This window comes from Camponotus vicinus, unplaced genomic scaffold (assembly GCF_025532165.1).
Source record: "Camponotus vicinus isolate PSW18456_S1 unplaced genomic scaffold, iyCamVici1.0 SCAF_5, whole genome shotgun sequence".
In the NCBI taxonomy this organism is placed as follows: Eukaryota; Metazoa; Arthropoda; class Insecta; order Hymenoptera; family Formicidae; genus Camponotus; species Camponotus vicinus.
In genome coordinates, this window is record NW_028141977.1 from 16,563,833 (window position 1) to 16,582,451 (window position 18,619).

Below are 18,619 nucleotides of genomic sequence, written 5' to 3' on the forward strand. Positions count from 1 at the left end.
GGAACCCCCGATGTTCGCGTTCCCGCTCCCCGCTCGCATTCGCGTTCCCCCCCGCGACCGCTCCATAGCTCTCTGTGCGTAACCAGTCCGGTCCGAATCCAGTCAGACTCCAACACGCGCGGACCTCGTGACTTGCTCGTTTCTCGCCTGCCAGCCAAGCGCGCTCCCTGTCCCCTTCTTCTCCCCGCCCCCTCTTCCCCTTTCTCCCTACACCTTCAGTTTCATCGGCACAGGTCGTGATGGAAAATCGTACACATCGTCCATCGGGTCTATATGCGTTTCTGTGTGACGAGATACAGAGAGAGAGAGATAGAGGTAGATAGAGAGAGAGGAGATTCTGCCAGATAGAATTGGGCATTCGTCCACGCGGTTGCCGCCACCGCCCTATTGCTGCCGTTTTATTTCCAATTTCGACCTTCCAGTGCGGGTTGCGGCTGCTTCCCGGGTGGAACTGAATGAGCAATGACGAGGGTGGTGGTCCAGCGGGGGACGGACCGATGTTGCTGAGCGGCCGCGTCGCGCCGACCCGAACAATCGCGACTATCTCTCGGCCGCGCCGATGACGCATTGTTTAAGAATTAATAGGAGAGCAATGGCCAATTCCGACGAGAATCGCGGTCCGGTTGCATTGCCTTCCTTCATACGATTTCCATCAGCTTCTTTTACGTTACAATTTACCACCGCGATTTACACCCCGCGATTATCCGTATGAGAGAGAGGGAGAAAAAGAGAAAAATCTTTAGATTCCTCCATAATTATATTTCACGTAAAATATCTAAGTAAAGTAATATCAATTTTTAAATTCGAATTACGATAATATTGATACGTAATAATTTATTTACTTAATTTATTTATATAATAATTTATCGTCAGCAAAATAAATTTTATTATTAAAAATGGAAGGAAAGTAATACTCTCCAATCTTTGGAGAGCAAATAAAAAACGATTGCATTTTATATTTTCGAGGCTACGATTATATGATTGCCTGAATCAAGGAAATCAAGAGAATTTGCGAAAATCTCGTATGTCTAGTCGTATATCGCGAAATATATATATATATATATATGCGGTGAATTGAACTTTTTTCAATCGAACACACACGCGGCGTCGTATCGTCGGACCGGCCGTACTCGCTATAACTTTAGCGTCTGTTGTAGGTGGAGGATATCAATTTCCGCGGCGGTGCGACCCGCCGATATTGCCGACCACCATAAAACGATTATTGTCGTCGAATGTATATGGTTATAGCGCCGTTATAACCTGCCTGCCCGGACTTGCAGCACGCCTCTCACGGATGGACACGGCCAAGGCTAACTTTACACCCGATGTGCTTTTTGCACATTGTGCGCTCGGCCCGCGACGTTTATTACGACAACTTCTACGTGCAAAAACGATTTACGATTATTTATGCGCGCTCGTGAAATTAATATTTACGCAATTCACACCGAATACGATGATCGATAGTCTAAAGCGAATTTAAATTATATATCGTAGTAATTGGAATGTAATCAAACGTCGAGAGATCAAGCTTATCGAAATGCAAATAGAAAGTAACTGTGACTCGGTTCGATTATGATCGAGTGAATGTATCATTTTTTAAATCTTTCTGTCATTTTCGCACATTTTTGTATCACATTATTATCTCCAGTATCTCGAGACGTAAAATGCGAGTGATGAAAAAAATTGGATATATTTTTAAAGAAGGCAAGTTAAAAAAAATAGATTTTACGACTCTTAATCACCAGTTGGAGGGAGGCGATATCTAAGGCGCTCGTTGCGATACATAGAGCTCTCCTTCGAAATAACTCCCTCAATCTTCGCTAGTACGCAGGCATTGAAACATGCAGGTGATCCGAGTACAATTTCAGAAGAGATACCGACATCGATCGGTAATCCTCCTGCCAATTAGATTCGTGCCTCTCCAATCCGCGCAAAGGATATCGCAATTCCATTCATCCGATACTCTGGCAATAACCTGTGTGTGTACATTGGAAATGACGGGAGTAATAAGATGCGAACCCCCGATGCAATCTTGAAACCACTCCGAGGTGAGTACGGAAGTGGATGCCTTACGTTACGCACATCTGCAGGCGTATATATATACATATACATAGACATAGTGCGGCTGGATAAGCCCTTCATTGCTTAGTTTCTGAATTACATTTCGGACAAGTTATACTCACGAAAAATATTTTTGTAAAATATTAAGCGCGAGAATCAATTCCTCGAAGCAAAAACAAATTTAAAAGATATTTTCATATTATTTCCAATTCTATAAATACTATATTCTTTTCTTATATATCTATAATTATTTTAAAATATTATGTACATGTACTTAAATATATAATGTTTGTTATAAACATAATGTAAATTATGTTAATAACATACATTATTATAAATTCATATTAAATACAAGATTGTAATTTTGAAACTGCATGTATTTGTCATTGACTCATAATGTAATGGAATATCCTGTTATTAGTTTTTGAAGATATAAAATTACTCCTTTAATGATTATAAAAGGATCTTGTTATTTTGTCTAATTATCGGCTTTCATCATTGAAGCCCTGTCTCATTGTATTACGTATAATGCTTTGATACCCTTTAGTCCTTAGGATTACAAGAAATTGATTGATTACTTTATTTTCATCTCATTTTTCATTAGATATAAGAAAACTATAATAAAAAATGAAAATTTCTAAATATTACAAGTGTTTTAAATTTGATTATTATAGAAAAATCTTCTTTGCTGCTTTATAAATCTCTATGTATTAATTATAAATAATAATTAATAGTATTTAATAATTATATATGATTAATAAGATAATAATTAATAATTAATTATGAAAAATTAAAGTTAAAATATTCTGTTGTGCATAAAATTGATTAATATATGAAATATGTAATATTCGCGTTGAAATAAAACATATTGATATCATATTTTAATAATTAATTACATGAAATCCTTCAATTAATTATATCGGACATAGTCTATAAATGGTAAAAAAATGATAATAACGGTAGACACCCTCTTCCTTCTATCGTATAAATTAAAATTTAATTCCTTCCCCAAATGAAATCCATTCTTCAGGAATCTCCGACATAAGATATTATTCGTGCACCATCTACGAGGATAAGGTACAAGTAATCTCGCTAATGGACTGTGCGTTTCCCCTTCAATTCTTGATTCGTCCATCTCTAAGAATATTCGCATGACTCTCGTTTGATTTTATTAAAACTAATAAATTTTCCTTGGCACAAATTTCAATAATGCATTACATCGATCATAAATATTCTAATAAACTATTAAGATTTCCAATTAAAGTTTATATATACGCCTAAGAAGAAATAATTGAAAAAATTATTAATTGTGCGTTTTACTCGTGTAACTAAAACTATTATCGATAATTATCAATATGATACTGTTTACTATTGATTACAATCTCTTTTGTTATAAACTACCTCTCACTATTGAAATCTCACCCTTACATTTCGTTCATACTTCATGCCACTAGTCTTCTCAATAACCCAGGGTCGCGACCCTGACGCGTTCGGCGCGGGGTGATGAACCCTCGGCCACGAGTTACCTTATTTACACTCACCCGTATCTCTGACTAAACGCAGGCTGCGCCATAAGTGAACATGTCAGTTCGTCTCTACGAAATTTTGGCGCCCACACGTTTCCTACATACTTTAGAGTTTATATTTCAAAATAAAATTATTTGTAAATAAAAAAAAAGTTGTTTCTTAAGTTTTAATTTCTTTGCTCTAAGACAAAATTTCGTTAAAGGTAAAAATTATTGAGTGCTGTCGATACCAATTATTTCTTCTTGGATGCGAAAGCTAAAATTTTTAGAACTTCTATTCAAATATTTAGCAGCGCCAGCGACAAAACGTTTATTCGGTCCCGGTATTTCGTAATATCCGAGTCATCTTGCAATTTTCATTACTTATCATTGTCGGCGTTCGCCAAGAGGAAGACAAAATTCAGCGATGTCAGTTTCTTAATTGAAACTACAATCCGTCCTGGCTACGCAAGACCTTAAAGATATCGTAAACTCTACGAAATAGGACGGGGCCTGGATGATGGGTGGAAGTATGAGTGAAAGAGAGGCTACATATAAAAGGGAATCGACTAGGGAGAGATGGAGAGATCTCGAATGGATAAGGTAGAGCGAAACCAAGGACGACGAAGAGAAGGCGGAAGCGAGATTGCCTTTAATCCAGCGAGATTTAATACGAGCGACAAATTTTGCCGGAGAATTAATTGAATGCTGCCGTCGGGATTGGCGCTGCGCAGATTATTGTATGCCGGTTTAACAGCCCGGGGCTCGACATTATGTTCCGACTCTTCTTGAGCAACCCTTGGTCGGGGTTATATCGTCATCGTCATCCCTCTTTCGGACGGTTTCGGTCCGCGATCGTTTAACTATCCACCGCGTCGCAGATTTAATTCGAATGCTTGGCTTAATCTAATATGTGGATAAATTTGTGCAACGATCTGATTTGTCATTTACCATGTCTTTCCATATAAAAATATTGATATAATTTATGTAGAGAAAATATTACATATAAAATTATATAATATCTATATGAAAATATATGTCAAAATTATACAGCAGAAAATATAAAAATATTTTTATCAGTCTTATGTTTTAAATTTATGTGTGCGATAATTAAACTTTTATCAAATACATAAAATTGCAAAATTATCATTCAAATACATTGATCAAAATCATCCCACATTGACGTATTGTTTCATTGACACGTTGTGTCACCGATATAAGAGACCAAGAAGGAGGTGAGGCAAACTGTAAAAGGATCTATCCGAGCCCCGACAGTCATAATTGAATCAAATCTTCCGTAAAATGGGGTAGCACTGATATTTTTGAATTGAATAAAGGGGAATCATTAGAATGAGAAGCGCCTCGGGCGACAAGGTTAAGAAGAGTAAAAGAAAAGTGGACGGGAGATGTCGCGAGAGAAGAAAGAGAAAAAAAAGACGAAATCAAGAACGAAAGGAAAGAGATGAGGTAGAAGAGAGGACAATGGGAGAAAGAGAGAGGGGCGGGAATATAGATATATATATAGAGAGAGAGAGCGTCAACTATGTGGAGAGACAAAGAGAGCGGAGCCGCGTATAATGGCCGGCGATAATCCTGTCGCGCGGATTAATTCGCAAATATTTCAATCTCGCAACATAAAGGGATGTAAATTACATTTTTGGTCGAACGCTCCCGGAGGGTACGCCGTACAACGGTTTCAGCGAGAGAGCCGGCGAGATAGACTCGTAGAGTGCGGGAAGCGGGATAATCGTTTTATTAACCAAATAAAATCGATGATTGAATGAGGATAATCGCGTTCGCGGACCCTCGAATTCTACAGCCTTGCGCAATCCCCGGGAGGATTCGCCTTATTGACACAGATGTCACTGTTGGATCATTTTGTCGTAGTTAGTAGCGTGAAATTTTTCGGGATTGAATTTACGCTGCCCCGCCGGCCGAAAAACGTACACGCGCACTCCAGTATTTTTTTCTCCCTTTTTTTTTATCACGCGCGACCGTTTTTTACCTTCCCATTAAAACGCGGAACGCGGTATATCGAGCATCTTTCGAATTTAATCGACAGATCCAATCGACCGTGTACGTGGATCGAAGATGTAATTAAAGTGTAGATTCCGATGTCAACGAGTTGTGATTTACGTCGCGTTTAAGAAGAGATTACCCGAGAGCAACGTTGATCGCGGATGTCGCTAATGTTTCCTGAAAGAGGAACCCGTGTCAAATGAATCGACAATAAGAGAATAAAACTTATTCAACGTACACGTACTTCTATCGAAGAGAAAGTCGAGAAAATTGAATGCGATTGGGTAAGTTTAACAAATTTTTAGGAAAGCTAGTTTACGAACGATACAAATTATTCACGATATTTCTACCAAAAAACTTCTAAATAAAAATCCTGAAAGATGTATTAACGCATCACTGTGATTAATTTAATTACCGGCGTCAATACGTCAATAATAACATTTTCTTTTAAACTTCAAACTGCATCGCTGTTTCTGAAACGACGTAGTAAAAACGATATATCTTAATGGAACGATCCAGTACTTCTGTTATTGTTCTCCGTGTAATAAGCACGCATGACTGTGACACGCGCGTGCGTACGTATACAAAAGCGCAACGGGGTCTGGTCGTGGAGTGCAGTTATGAATGCAGGAAAGGGCGCGAAGGTCGGGGGGTTGCACGTGGCGGGGCCTGCCATCGTATGTATTTTGACAGCACGTCGACACGATGCTTCCGCCTTCGGCGCGGAAGCGCCGACTTCGGAAGAGATTTATCGAGGAGACACGTGAGCAAGGGAGACGATAATTGTCTTCAACTTGGTCAGGGTTACGTTTGAATCTTTCCCTCTCCTCCGGTATCCTCCTATCCCTTTCATTTCCTAGCTCTCGTTAAGAATTACTCCGATATCGAGAACATATGAACGAAATTTCGTTGAAATATATTTCAAAATGCCTCAAAGTTAACCGGTATAACTGACGTTTTATTCTTTAAATGTATTCAGATTCACATTTTTTTTAAATATTGAATTACTGTTGCGCTGAATCTTAATTATAAATATTATTTTTTTGTGTTATTAGTTTTGTACATATTTACATTAAAGAAAATACATTAGTAATGAGTAACATTAGTAATGAGTATTAGTGATTAGTAATATCTATGTAAGTGTATTTGCTTCACGCAAAAGTGTATATTAGAATTCTAGTGGCGACTAAATTTAGAAAAAAAAGGTGATGTCACCCTCTGCCAACCATATGTGACTCTTTCCGAAAATACGTAATGCTAATAGTAATTGATGGTCACGTTAGTGCGTCGCTTCCTAATTCATGTGCCGTTCCTATGAAATATATAGAGTGTCCTATGTGGAAACGCCGGTACACCAACAGCTGTTACGCGAAGGGCGCGCGACGTTGACTTACAATTCACATCTGGTTTACCGAAGACGACGGCTCCGCGAGGTATTAGAGGAGCATTAGAAGTTAGTCGACATTCTTTCACGCACTTTGCGCATTCTTCCCGTCACGGCGAGACTGACAACGAATAGTTAACAACAGTTCGAAGTGGTACTAACTTACCAGGCATCACGGAGAGGCATTATGATGAGATTTAGTTGCATATTGAATTAATTTAAACCTTGAAACCGCGAAGATTGCGATATTAAATTATACTTGATATATTAAATTAGCGAAACATTACATGAATCTATATTAAATTATCTTTTATATAATTTTGTATAATTAATATTATCAAATTAATTGTCAATATTTTCCATGTGCAAAGGTAATATACATATATTACAGATTATATAAGCTTTATATTTTTTTTTCACATTTCATGTTGTACTCGTTATAAATCAAAGTAATTTTTGTGCTAATTTTTATATTAATCAATACAGTGAGTTTACGCAACCAAGAAAATTAAAATATCGATTGCGTCCCTTCTACATGCCAATGGAAAAGTAAGGAAAAAAAAATATATATATATATACACACATATATGTTGACCCCTATATAAGTACTCACGTACTCATAAACATATATGCGCACGTGTACATTGACGTGCTTGTATATTAACGCATTCAAATGCATGTGTATCTGCCTATTCGTATATGTATATATTCAGGAGTAGATATTATACATCCCCATGAGAAGATGCGGGCGAGTGACAACCATATGCATCGCATTGAATCCATAATATCGCAATATGTGAATGTCGACAAGGCGGTCCTCGATGTAAAAAGAGAGATTGAAAGCCGACCAGCAACATCAACAACTTCCATCTCTTTCTCCTTTTTTTAGGGATAGGTATGTAAAGCTTGTTCGTGCACGTAATAGAGTGAAGTAGAATGGGATTTTATATCCGATTAATCGCAAAGATTATTAAATGTTTGCTAATCAAATTAATTAGGTCAAATTTCGAAGATTCACGTATTAAATAAGACTGACGATATCAAATATATTGTGTGTGTGTAGATTCTTTAAATACATATAATGGTATTATTACACATTGAATATACATATAAAGAAATTTTAATTTATTATAAAACACACACACAAACACACACATTAAAAGAAGTCTATCGCATATGCATAACAGTATATTAATAAGTATGAGCTGTATATTGTTCATATATTGCATTTCACTATTGGAATACCTCAGATTGCCCTTTGATGTATCATAAGCAGCGATATTATCTATGATAAAAGTATAAATTTTGAACGGATGTATTATATATTTACGTAGGTCAAAGAGCAAACCTGTGTTAGACCCTGATATCCTGCGATATAGATCTTATAAATATAGATGGTTCGATCATAAGCATATCGACGTCATTGGCCGATTTCGGTTAGCATAAAAGGTGATTTTTAATAACTCATTTGTGTGTGACCTCGAAAGCAATGTGAGGGATTCCATTGTATTTCGAGCTATCAATGACTAATCATATATAGCTATAAACAGTTGTTTCATATATATTCTAATTGATAGGAATTCAGCTATTGAAGCTAAAATGGAAAATCTCTTTAATAATCGTTTTGATTATATTATTTTAGATGTTTATTTATTTGGATTATATTATATTAAGAAATATTTAATCACGTAATTAATGTTTTATGTATTTTTCCCCAGATTTTTATTATACTACTATATGTTTTGTAATATCTTTTTTAAATGTACGAGATCAAATCTTTAAATTCGTCCTCCTTGATGTATAAAATGCAAAGCAATAATTTATGTATCTTTCTAAGATAAAAATTCAATTGCATATTCAATTATGTGTATCTTTTCCTGATATTAATAGGTTTCCTTATATCATTTGGTTTTTTTCAAGCATATAAACTTCTATTCACCATACATGTATAAAGTAGGTCAGAAACATAATATAGCGGAAGAGCAAATGATTTCTTGTACACAAATAAGTCGAAAATAGACAATAAATTTTGTCTATATAAAATTTTATTTCCGAAATAATTGATTTTAAAAATCGGAAAATTGATAACATATTTTTGTTTATATAAAATGGAATAATTTCTAATAATTTTTGTTATACATTATCGAATTTATTTTGATAACAGCTATTAAAATATTTAAAAGAAATATAATATTTTATTAATAATATATATCCTTTATTGAAAAAATTTATCTTCATATTTTTACACATAATTCTATTCTTTCTTTTCCTCACCTTCCATCTCTTCTTTAGTACTTTATTTAGTGTAAATTATTTTAAGTCACTGCATTTTAAATGAAATGTACTTTTATATTTACGTATTTATATATTAATACATTATCGTTATATATAAAATTTATCTTGATATATACGATACATATGAGATGCAGAGTCATTACAAGTAATTTAAGCATAAAAAGCATAAATAAATAATTAAGTGTAAATGTTATATTAATTTTTAAAGTCAATTTTGTCGAAAAGGAAATCTTATATAAAACATAATTTTATTCTATCTTTTTGACTTATTTTACATATGAAATCTCGATTGTTACGGTTTCTGACCTACCTGATATAGCTGACACTGTTCGTATGTTAAAAAAAAACAATCGAATTAGCTTTGCTAATTCCAATGTAAATGTAATATAATTTTGTCCGTGGTTTCGCGCCTAAGCAGTATTATACGGCTCGAGGGAGGGATAGGAAATGAAGTGGGTAATAAAGAAATCCAGAGAGACGGACGCGTAAAGAAAGTTACGTATGTCGCGTAAAAATCAATTTATCGGCGTCAGATCTCGAGCATTGTTCTCGGTGCGTGGAGCGAACGGTAAAGAGGAAACGGTATGGAAATGTAAACGTACCGTAAAAAATTCAAATGCTATATGTTAGACTAGATGTACTCGCAGTATATGGCAGGACGCTGGAAGCACGCGCGCGAAAACCGAGCGCTCGCTCGCCGATTGACACTCCGGGCACTCGCGCGACGGAACCGATGAAAATAGCGCGACCACTTAATGGAGAAGAATATACGTGTGTTTCCACAATTAGTACCTATACCGATAAGCGGGCATTCTCACATGTCCGTTTATGCGCCGTCGAATGAACCTTTGCTCGTCTCGTATACGCACGCACCTACGCACGCGTACCTAGATCCACGTATACGCACGTACGCGTACATGTTAAGTCGTATCGAAGCTCGGACGGTTTACAAGTATAATGAGACTTGCCCGCCGCATAATATTACATCGCTGCTTGCTCGGGATATAGATTAACTGTTTACATGAACAGTGCGGAATGGACCGGCCGATTGCCAGATATCGGAAATATTTCATTACAATATAAATATATATATAAAGAGAGAGGTAAAAACATACACCAAGTATATGAAAAATGAATATCTGAATTTGTATGTAAAAGTAAAAAAATCAAGAATTAATATATATATACTTGGCATATTTTATCATAAAATAAAAGTTTGTCTTGACTCACCGATCGATGTGCACCAGCGGAGTCGATTATGTAGATTATGTTGATCTGCAACATACAAATATAAAGATAAGATTCAAATTATAATAACGTCCAAGATAATTAAAAAATAAATGCATAAATATATGCATAAGTTTAAAAATATGCGTGTGAGTGATAATTACAAAATAAACATTGCAATCAGGAATATCTATTCCGAATGTGCAGACAACAAATAACACTGAAACAGAATCTTAACACAAAACTAAGGTTATAAACGCATGTACGTATAAAGAAAAAAATGTAAAATTCGAGCGGTTCGGAGATTTTATTCTTTTCATTGAAAACTTCGGATCAAAACCTGACAAGATCTGTTCACGTGCCAAGTGATTTTAGTGCGAAAAGAACGGAATTTCATGATGAAGAAAAAATGCTTCATTTTTCTTTCTGTATTAAAGTCACGGTAACACTTTGCAATATTTTGTTTGTTCATAACATTACCATAAACATTAATAATCCGTGGAATTAATAAATTTCTTCTGGAGAGAGATTCTTCTTTCGTATTAAGAAATCGAATGATTGACTGCATGTCGCATTTGGAATTAACATCGTCATGTTAAACACAACACATCCACATTGTTCAATATATCGGCGACGACTGAAAGCGCAAGCGGAAGTGTACTAGACATACCGCGCTGTCATTTTTACAATTATAATTTTAATTAGTGATGCACTTTTATTCTTTACATGCTTCTCATGTTTAAAAAAATTATTATTGTATGCATATTGGCTTTCATATATTTGATACGATAAAATAAACAGATATTTTCTCTCTTATAACAGAATAATTATATATAATAATTCCAAAAAGAATTATTCTCTTCAATAACAAATTATCATAAAATACCATAGATATAATAAAAATCTTTTTTCTTTAATTCCTTTTTCAGTTTTTAGTTTAGATTTATTTATAATTTAAATTATTTAATTATATTTAATTTAAATTATTAAAAGATTATATGTAGAATTTTATAAACATTTTATTTTTGTATAGAAACATGTATAATATGTTTTTTCAAACATGTGACTTTTCTTGACTGTTCAACTAGTAGAAGTGCTGTTACGCACAAATGGATGTAAATCTGAATATTTCTCTACGGATACCTGTCGATGTTCATTTTACGGATATACATATGATCTAAATTCAGCGTGTCGATTTATAGTACGATGAAATGTACATGGAGCGTTTGTTCAAGGGAGGATCCAAACGCCAGGTTTTTATGCCTTTGTGAGTTCGCACTGCTTCGTACCGATATCTGTGTTAGATTCATAAAGCACACACTGCGTAAAGGTACTTCAAAGCACGTCTCGTAAAAAGCATCGATAGACCTTATCGTTTCAATCATCGATAACACCCACGATAAAAAAATGCCGCGCTTCACCGGACCATTGAGAGCTCATATGGATAACATGAAAGAAAGCTTGAGTTGAGTGGATTGGTCGCGGTGAGTATTATGATTCGTGCTATAGATATTGAGCATGCATAAAAAGTTTTGTGCAATTTAATTTAAGTGATTTAAAAAAAGTATGTAGATAAACTTGTATAATTACGCGTATGATTGTGTGTGTGTGTGTTTACATCAGTATAATATTACAATAATCAACATTACGAAACGTCAAAATACCAGAATTCTCACATTTAGACAAACGTGCCACGAATATTCCGTATTTCTCGCCAAATTATTCATGCAAATTATCGGCCATTTTGATCCACGGACTCCAGTCTTACGGATCCTCTTAATTGAGACCCCGCTCACGTACCGGTCGCGACAAATTTAGCATCATATCGCGCACAGAATGCCGGAATCCCAGCGAAATCCTCACGCGAGGACGCGTCCGAACCTCGATGGGTTTTAATAAAATGCCGTGGCGAATGTCGCTGCACAATAACCGTAAAGGCACCTTGCACACGGAGTTTGAACACCAGGGGTGGCTCACCCTCGGCGTACACGTGCCCGCGCTACCCCACGCGTGCCATTTCTATTTCTATATTGACGGGTACGGTGGCTGCGAGACGGAGAGGCGCAGGGCGGGGGCAGCTTTAGCAGAAGGGCGGCTCGAAAAGGGTGCTCTCCCTTCCTCCCCCCTCGATCTTGCACGATCCTATGCAGAGAGACTGCTCTATACATATAACGGACCTTCGCACGTGGACATTCTCAGCTTACCGAGACAAATCCGCGATCCTGCATGCATAAAGTATTAAGCTGTTGGAAATTTATGAAAATGCAAGTAATTTTTCCAAGTCGACTTCCAACACCCTTTCTCGCACTAGTTGCTTAATCTCTGCTTTATAAATGTTGCGTGAAGAATCCACTAAACTGAACGTTTAATTCGCACCGCGAGAAATCGTATACTTCGGTTCATTGAGGCGACAAATGTAATCGTATACAACGATACGTATACGATTCGATAACTGATGAATGTATTAGTAATATTATTATGGGTTGTATTAATTATTATAATAATTAAAAAATATGTAAATATTTTCCTTAATCCTTTATTTTTAAAAGATTTTGAATAATATAAATTTATTCTTTAAATCGTGTTAATCGTATTTTTATCATATTAATCCAATATTATTCGTATAAATATTTTTATATTATTTTATGTTTAAAAAATTTATAAAAGATTTATGAACAAGTGGAAGATCTATTTGCAAATATTTATATCATACAACACCGATAAATATGTTTATATTACATTTGCCCACATTTTACTTTTCAAAACTATTTAAATTAATTACTTTTTTTCCTTGTGATAATTACATGATAAGGATATTTAATATTTAGTATTTTAATATTTAATTTTTAGCTATATACATGATAAAGATATTTAATATTTAGTAGCTGCATACATAAGGATATTTAATAATGTATGCAAAATAACATGTGAAAAAATATAGTCGCATTGCCATCTCTTATAATCTTATAAATATGCGAGCGAAAGAGTTAATATATCAGACCACGATCTCGTAGACAAAACGCTCGTGAAAAATGAGCATTATGCGATAAGTTTATTTGGAATACCTTATCGCGGCTGTAAGCGAGACGCCCCCAAACATATTTCATCCATCCGCTCACTCTCGGCCCCTCTATACCTACCCCAATATTGAAACAGGAGTCGGATCTTAGCGCGGACCCCGGGGGACAAGCGTGGACGCGTTTATATTCGCACTCTCTCGAGCACCCTTCCTATACTTTAAAACGGGTTTCGAAAAGGGTACCGGTATCACTTCGAGGCCCTCTTATCAAAATAATGGTTACATCTTCATAAATATTTGACCATTCGTTTTATTGGAGGCCCACGACTGTCGGCAGATCAGTATGGAAATGAGCGAGCCGACGAGGGGATTCATGAGATTTCAGATCTACTCTGCGCGAATTAAAATTTAAAAATATAAATTGGACTTAAAATCGAGTATACGATTTATTTCGTTTTTCTTTAGTAAAGCATTTTTTCTTCTTATCGCTCTGACATTTCTTATAATCAAACTGTAGACATATCGAGTGGTCTACTTTAAGATTTCACTAGTCAATGATTCTAGAAAAAAAAAATGAACATTTAATAATATTTCTAGCTAATATTTTTGATTAAAGTTTGATTTATAAATATTTAATGAGAAAGTATTTTATTATTATTATTAAACTGATGTAAAAAGCGAAATAATTATTTGAGAGAATATAAAAATGATATATATTTGCATGTAAAAAATATAGTCAACATAGTTTTTATTTCAGTTAATATAATTATCAATTGATAAAATAATTAACACAAATTTTAAAACTAAAGGAAGAAATAAGAATATATCATAGTACAAGAGGCAATATCTCATCACGTATCTGTACGCTGAAAACCGATTGACATTCCAAGCAGCGAAGTTTAAGTTTCATTAATTAACTAGTGAATCCGTCATTATGTATGTAAATGTAAATTACTATTAATTCGATAATCTTTAAATCAATGTAACATAATCAAATTTCAGTTTTATTTTTTTTATACGCTATCATTAAAATTGTTTCGTCTTCTATTTATATATATATTATACATTTATATTCTATTTATATTTTTTTGTCATTAATAAATATTTCAGAATTCATGTGAAAATTTTAATTATTTCAGCAAATAATTTATTTATTTTTTATTATAAAAAATACGATAGAAAGACAGAAATTCATTAAAAAAATACAATAGATAACATTATTTATTTTTCTAAGCCTTTCAAGTTCAAAATCATTAGAATTGTCACATAAAGATGTATTTATACAATTGCTGCTTTAATATAATGGCAATTAATATATATATATATATATATATATATATATATATATATATATATATATTAATTGCCGTTATATTAAAGCAGCAATTATATATATATATATATATATATATATATATTTCAACATAATTATATATATATATATATATATATATATATATATATATATATATATATATATTTCAACAAATAATTTATTCATGAATAAATTGAACATTTTTTTCGTAATAAACTTATCGTTTTCTTTTTTCACTCACGAGTATTAGAGACCCAAGTATCGCCTATTAGCGATTTCTCGCCGTTACTAGAATTGGAGAATCCTAGGAGCGTGGGTGCCGGGTGTAAGAGCGCACGATAAGTGCACGCGGGTGTGTAAACATTTCAAATTAGTATTCAGATACGCAGCTGTTGACTGCACGACGGCCGCTCGCATTCGAGGGCTTCTGAGGCTTCGTTTAATTGTAAGGAGAGGCAGATGCCCTCGTCGTCTCCTCTCCACCGCCTCCACGTCTCGTGTCCACCTTTCATGCCGCCACCGCCTTCGCGATTCTTCCATTTCCCGGCTCTTCCACGAGCATCCGTCGTGCTCTTCACTCGGGGGACAACTAACCCTGGCCCACCCTCGTGCACTTTTGACCCTACAGTTGACCGGTCCTCATGTATGGTTTCTTCCGGACTAACGTCAGCGCACCCGGACAAAAATACGTGAACGCGTGCGAGGTATTTTAGGAAGAACGTTTACATCACGAACGCGTGCAATGTCGGGACGTTTTGCATTTTGGAGTCAACGTGTTAAAGTTTACAAAAATGTATCTTTGTGTAACGGTAATTTCAAGTTTTTTTTTTAGAATTATAGAATTACTAATTGGAATAACTGTCACATTTAAGGAAGTAATTTTCCTTTATTTTTCCTTCATCTCTTTAATATTTTTCTAATAACAAAATTTTCTTTATATATGATTTATTCCATGTAATAATTAAGTATAAAAAAACTAATTACTATTTATTTATTTGATTTTATAAAAATGAAAAGAAAATGTTTTGTTTAGATACATTTTTAAGTGAGATAAATATATACGTGATATATATATGTGTATATATGTAATTATATATATACAATTGCCTAGTATAAAAAATTTAATCTGATTATTGTCTTTAGTTTAACGTAAAATTCGATTCGTCAAAAATTCACGAAAAGAAACGCATAATAATAAGAATAGTAATTTTGGCCATAATTGCCTGCGATTAATAGAGAAGCGAATTCATTTCTCGATGATCGTATGGCAGGATGGAATTAGTGTTGTCGAGGTATAGTGACGAGAACATTATACGAATTGCGGATCACACACGGACAGACAGGTCATAATTAGAATATTAACATGAAATAAAAATGAACGTTTGATCGGTTTTGACCAATAGTCAGCAATCTGGCGATTCATAACCCATTGTTATATCAATCAGACGGAATTTTGTGTGCTATAATGAAAGAGCGACAGACTAAAATGTTATAATCATCATAACTCCTTATACATAAGTTTTTCTCTTACTGAGAAGATTAGAATTACGTTATATATAATTAAATTTAATTTTAATTTTATTATATATAAACAATATATATAATATGTTATATATATATATATATATATATATATATATATATATATATATATATATGTATGTTGTGATTGAATTACTATAGATTTAATTATTATAATTGCGTGAAATTAATGCAGATAAATAAATATTGATCTCAGCAGAAATAATAAAATGTTAGAAATTTTTTTCGAATTTCAATGTAGATTTAAATTTCTAATTGCAATATAAAATTATTATTTATTGCAATAAGAATTTACAGCATTTTGATAATATCTATATCTATCTAAATATTTAATAGAGATTTAAGCTCGGAAGAAATTCATAACAATACATAGATTCGTGTCCCACTATATCCACTATAATAAACATAACAGAGTATGTGGTGCGTGTGAAATGAAAGGAATGGATAGTGCGCGATCATTAATCTGTCAAGAATTCTGTGTTATGACATTCTGTAAACGATGTAAAATCTGATTAATCGCAGCCATACGGTATGTGGCACACCTTGAGTAAACGATCGTTATTAACTTAATAAATTTGCTAAGAACAATAAACTTAGCCGAATTGGAGTTCATTTCGCGTCCTTGATTAGTTAAATATAGAGTCAAGCCTATATTTATCCGGTTATCTGTCATAGAATAGCTTACGCAGAACGGTAAATTATAATCCTCGAAAAATAACATATGAAGAAAACCAGAGGAAAGTCGGAGCTCAATTTATAATTAACTCTAAATCTGCATTGAGATAATCTGTGTAAGAAAACAAACGAGGGCACGCGGATTCATACAATACTGATTATATCATTATTGCGATTTCAAAGTGTGAATAAGAAACAATACGTTTCTCGTGTATTGTAGAACGATACACACCGAGTAAATTAAATTTTTTTGAGATTTCTATCTTTAACTTATTATGTAATACCTCTGATACATCTCGCACATAAAGATAGATAAAATTTGCGTCACATGTTAATGCGTTTAGAGATAGTATAAAAATTAATTAAATATTAATTATTAAGTAACGAAAATGGTAAATAAGAACTGAGACGCGATAATTAAAACGTAAGAATAAAACAAAGTATTTTTTATTAATATATTACAAAATTTCGTTACAAAATATAAATTAAGTATGAATGTTTCGGATCATTTTTTGATCAATTTTCAGCATTACAATTTGAATCATTTATCAAAATTGATCTTTGATATCAATATTATGCTAAAAATGGATCAAAAAGTGATTTAAAATATTTGTATTTAATTTATACTCGAAAATTGAATATTTTACAATACATTAGTAAAACAAAAAGGAAAAAATTTTTTCATTCTTGCATTCTAATTATCGCATCTCAGCTTTTATTTTGTAATTGTATTCTATTTTTTATTGTTATTTTTTAAATATTAATTATTTTTATTTTATCTTACAATTTTGCACATTTAGATAAAGTTATTAGATTTTAATTTTAAATAATTAGATTTATTTAGATAAAAATCCAACTAAATATGTGAGAAAGAATTCTAAAATACTCGTCTTATGTGCCGTTCTCTATGCTTTACATCCCCACCATCCGATAAGATCACCGGAAGATCATAGATCAAACACGTAAACGCACACCTTGACGGTGTCTTACTGCTTATTATACATTCGTGGTACGATAAGACCATACGATAGTTGCATCGCCAAAGGGTAGATACGCACTGTTATAAATGTCAGTATTATACGGAGCATTTCGGAAAATCTTGCAGGAGAATCGTTGGTATTTATTACATATATGCCGCGCATCAATCTTAATGGTTTAATAATGATGCACGCGCAATTAATTTATCTATAGTAGTTAATTGGACGAGAGTGCAACGAAGCGTAGCTATTTTATTAAGTAACGCATTGCTGGACAGCGTTAATAACGATAAGTAATGATACTTTAATGCAATCAGATAGATAAGCTAGTAATACGAATGCTAAATAATTTATCAATGTAAGTAATAATAGCTCTATTAAAAAACAATTATTTAATTATGTGTCTTATAATAACTGTGAGAAAATTTGGCTGAAATTTGAAGTATTTTTAAAACAAAAAATTATATTTATACATACTTGGAGCACGAAGCATTTTTATTAATTAATTAATTTATTATTAATTTATATATCTTCTATCATTTCATTTTTTGTATAAAGGTAATCGTCATGTATTATACTATAACATAAATTTTTTTTATA

At 33.5% G+C, this 18,619-nt stretch overlaps 1 long non-coding RNA gene across 1 annotated transcript in view; it reads right to left on the bottom strand.

Moving 5' to 3' along the window:
- LOC145972576 (uncharacterized) overlaps nucleotides 1-18,619 on the bottom strand; it is a 169,542-nt gene that overhangs the window by 36,225 nt on the left and 114,698 nt on the right. Inside the window, exon 3 of the long non-coding RNA XR_014439213.1 lies at nucleotides 10,495-10,539. This is a non-coding gene — a long non-coding RNA (uncharacterized LOC145972576). The remainder of the gene's footprint in view (nucleotides 1-10,494; nucleotides 10,540-18,619) is intronic.